This window comes from Cyprinodon variegatus, unplaced genomic scaffold (assembly GCF_000732505.1).
Source record: "Cyprinodon variegatus isolate N-32 unplaced genomic scaffold, C_variegatus-1.0 Scaffold1221, whole genome shotgun sequence".
Taxonomy (NCBI): domain Eukaryota; kingdom Metazoa; phylum Chordata; class Actinopteri; order Cyprinodontiformes; family Cyprinodontidae; genus Cyprinodon; species Cyprinodon variegatus.
Window position 1 is genome coordinate 34,025 of NW_015151674.1, and position 4,832 is coordinate 38,856.

Genomic DNA, 4,832 nt, shown 5'->3' on the forward strand with positions numbered 1-4,832 from the left:
CATAAGGTCATAAGTCATTAGTCATCAATCATTTTTGACATAAGGTGTGTCCTTATGTTTTTTAACAAGAATAAAACACAAGGTCAGGCCTTACAAAAAGCCCAAAAATAAAAATTAGTTTTAAGGAGCGATATTGATGTGTTCCACACTATGAGTAGATCTAATTGCAGAGGTCTGCAATTTTTTGCTATGTAACATTATTGGATCAGACGTGTCCTTTAGGTTACAGTAATATGTTTAGTATGGATTGGCCTCCACATGTAAGGGAAGACTGTTACAGCAGTGAGATAATCTAATTCTAATACTTGTTTTAGAGTTTATATAATTATACTATTTTACCAGCAACTCTCAAGAATCTCACCATAGCATAAAGTACTGGTCCATCAGTTCTTACATAGACTTCCTTGTTGGTTGCACTTACTTTATGTTCAACAAGAACTGATGTCCAAATCAGTAAAAGCTGTTCTCTTGAATAATATTCAGATTAATAGAAACATTAAAAGGTCTTGTTTTTCATTTTCCTTTTTTTTTTTTTTAACAAACATGTTTATCGAGAAACCATATTTGCTGCTTGTAGTTAATGAAGAGAAAACTTAAAATCAAATCGCATTTTTGGTTGAAATATATCGTAGGCGGAATGCAATCATTTCTGCTCCAAATTGAGACGCAGTGTTTTAGCATGTAATCTGCACACCAAATAAACTGATTGATTTGTTTTTGCATACTGGATAAACTGGAGTTTTAAAAACCACTAAAAGACTGAAAATCAATCCAATAACAATCTGGTAACCAATGCAGAGAAAGTGATACATGTGTTATAGACTCTCATTTCTGGGATCCAATCAAAAGTTTAGTTGCGGAATTTGGAAACATTTTGGGGAAAAAAATAAAAAATACTGAGACGACATTGTATGGGATTGAGACTTAATTACTTTACCTGAATATCTACAGTTGAAATCCAAAGCATGTACAAAGTTGTTGTTGTAATGCCATGATCCATAAGTGAGCCTGATGAGGTACTCTCAATTGGTGTGGATGACGTTGCTTGTTGAACACTGAATATTTCACTTGCTGTTTCATCTTGTCCAATAAAGTCAAACAAGAACTTTAAAAAAAAAAGGGTAATGCAGTTTACTTGAAAATAAATTAATAATATACATTATCTGAATTAACACATTACCTGAATTGGGTCAGACACATTAAAAGTTCTCTTTGTGATAAATCCATTCGGATATTTGAACTTCAAAAGCAGTCCGCTTGATGGTTCTTTATGTACTGCCAGCCTTTGCTGGCGTTCTTCAATTGCCTAAAACATGAGCACTAAAGCTTTTTGGGAATCCATAAGCAACTATCATCCTAACAATGTAATAGTTCTTACCTTTATGCATCTTTCCTCCAGTGCCTTGTAACACTGTCTTCTCCTTTCCTGGTAGAATAAAATTGTGAGTAGCAACAACAACAACAGCAACAACAAATTTTATCAAAAATGGTAATTCACTTTTTCTTGGGCTGCTAACAAAGACTCTTCATACTCTTTGTCTTGCTGGGGCCGCAGAAATTGCCAATCTAGAAGTGTCTATTGTGAAAACAGCTCAGAATTCACTTGTAATTTTTTTTACCTTTCGTCCTTTTCCAGGTCTTGCCAGTTCAAAGACAACCCAATTTAGGCTGATGTGTAGGAAGCACACAAAGTTGTTCTGTTCAGACAGGCTCCATTTTAGGTTAATTTTAGAGCTCCTGGTTTCTGTCCCCTCATGCACAGGGTTGCCTGAATAATCAATGGTGACAAAACAATTTTAAACATAATAAAAAAGACCATGCCAATTAAGTTTAAATGAGGGCTGTAAGTTTTTAACGTGTTTTTATGTGTTGGCGTTAATGGCACGTCAAAACTCACACCGTTCCCTAATGTCCCCCCCCCCCTCACCTCACTCTCCAGACTGTTTCTTTTACCCTCTGTGCTTTCTGTATGCTCACCGTTGACAACACAATCTTGCAACTTTGGGCTTTTTTTTGTTCAAAAATTGCTTGTTAATTTCGTATTTATTTACTCATTGTGTCAACATCAGGGCATCATGATTAATGATGTAGCCATTATATACATGTGGCGAGACTAGATTGAAATCGGGAAATTATAAATTTCTGAACCCAAATAAAATTGCTCCACAACGCCACCTTGGGAATTTCACCCAAGGAATATTACTCCCCTTTTTGATAGGACACACAAGTTCGCTCATGCGTGGATTAAGGCATCTGAGACAATTTTAAAATGTACAAACAGCTTTTTATTAGAGGCTTCTTAAAATATTCTTTTTAAAACCAATTCTTTATAACACTAAAGAGNGACCCAACAAATGTTTTACACCTTGGTTGGTGGTAATGTTGAACTGAGCTGAGGGCTGAATAATGGCTGCTTGATGAAAGCAGGTTTTCTGTGGATAGAAAAGTTAGTTGGATTGATTTAAAAAAGGAAACTTACTAACAATTCCGGTGTTTGTGTTTTTGTGAGTAACACAGACTTTAATGATGAATTAAACAAGGAAAGTAAATGGAGGCTTGCTGAAAGGACATCTGTATTTAAGATAAAATAAGATTTGATAGCTTATGTGGATAGAAAAGTTAGTTGGATTGATTTTTAAAAAAGGAAACTTACTAACAATTCCGGTTGTGTTTGTGGCTAACAAATATTATGAACATAGCAGTGATTTATAAAACCTTGAATCACAGACTTTAATGATGAAATAAACAATGGTCTTTACACAAAAGAAAGCTTGATCTGTGAGAGCAAATCCGTTTAGGAAAGTAAAACAGAGGGTTGCTGAAAGGACATCTGTATTTAAAATAAAATAAGATTTGTTAGCACAAATGGAATAGATTAAACACATTTTTTAAGCCTAATTTTAGGAAAATGTGTGGCTAATGTCTTATGAGGGAGGAGGCTGGGGGTCTGTGGGCTCAGTGGGGTGTGTGTGTGCGTGTGTGTGTGTGTATGGATGGGTGGTGGGAGGTAAATTCCTTGGGTGGGGAGTGTCCTTTTTATTACCTTGCAAAGAAGAAAAGCGAATGAGAAGCTGGCATATCTTTTTTGAATGGGAAAAAAACAATGTTTATATTCAAGAATTTGATTGATGAAGCAAAAGTGTGATGGTGCGGGTCATAGAGTTCATAGTTCATAAGTCATAAGGTCATGTCATATAGGTCATATGTTATCAATCATTTTTGACATAAGGTCATAGGTCATAAGGTCATAAGTCATCAATCATTTTTTGACATAAGGTGTATCTCTTTAGTGTGTGATATATATAAACTATTAGTTCAGCTTCATTATAAGAATATTTTTAGACTTAGACTTCTTTATTTGTTTATTTTGTTCGATTTGTCTGGATTCCTGCTCATGTATGGATTGAAGGAAATGAAGAAGTAGATATACTGACTAAACAGGCCTTAAAATCAGATATTAACTTAAGTATTCCTTTAAGCAAAAGTCAGGGTAAATCTATAATTCAAAATAAAATCTGTAAGGTTTGGCTGGAACAATGGGATAATCATGACACTGGTAGAGATCCATATAAAATTCAGAAGACTGTGGGGGGTGGGGGGGTAAGAGTTGTACAAAAGGAAGGAGGAAAGAAGAGGTAATAATATCTCGACTTAGAATTGGTCATTCAGGACTTAATATTTCTCTTTTCAGAATAGGGAAACATGACACAGGGATATTTAATCACTGTAATCAGATAGAAACAGTGGATCATGTATAAATGGAATGTGATTAGTATTCACAGGAACGTCAGCATTTAAAGTTAACACTAAATAGAGAAAAAAATGGATTTTCAATGATAAACCTTCTAATCATATTTAAATAAAGAATAAAAGTGTGTATATGCATGTGAATATTCATACATAATAATTTATATGCAAGTTTGTATAGATATTGATCCATAGATGATATGCAGTTTCATTCATACCATTGAGGTATGAATTAATAACTTTCCTCTGACGTCATTGATAACCACACTCCATTCTGGTAGGTGGCGGTAAATGCACCTTAAGTTGGTTGCCATCCGCCAATAAAAAAACACAAGAAGAAGAACGTCAAATGGCCTGCCATAGCAGGAGCAGTTAGCTGGTTTGGAAGTGAGTTAGCTCAGACTTGTTGTCAGGAGAAGTTTAATATCCAGTCTGCAGGTTAGCAGGACACAGTAGAGTTTGAAGCAGAAGCTGTTGGGCTGTGTGTTTGTTTTCTTTGTTGCTGGATGAACTTGAGAGTTAGAGTGAAGCTAAGCTAGCTGTTCACTAACAGGGACTACTGGAAGCAGCTGTTTGGCTGCTAGAGTGGAACTGAAAGAGCTACAGAAGATCGTTAGCGGACTGGATAACGAGAGACGGACTCCAGATAGTCACTCTGAGGGCCCTCATCGCTCATAGGGCCTCTGGCTACGTGGGAACTGAGGGCCAGTAATCTGGGACTTTAGCTTTCAGTCTAATTATTTTAGTTTTAACTGGTCTCTCCAGTTGCTTCAACACGTCTTTTATTCTTTATTCAGATTGGATCAATGCAGTTTGTCACAGATCAGCTGGGCTTCTCTGGTCTCAGCTCTGGAGTCCAACCCCTCCCATCTGACAGAACTGGACCTGAGCTACAACAACAACCTGGAAGATGGTGGAGTGAAGCAGCTCTGTGGTTTTCTCCAGTCTCCCCTCTGCAAACTACAGGCATTGAGGTCAGTCACAATGTTTTAGTTTAGTGCTGATATTTCTGATGGTAAAGTTGTGTTGACTCTAAACTGCAGACATATGGCTGATTAAGGGCGGAGGTTTGATTTCAGCTTTGG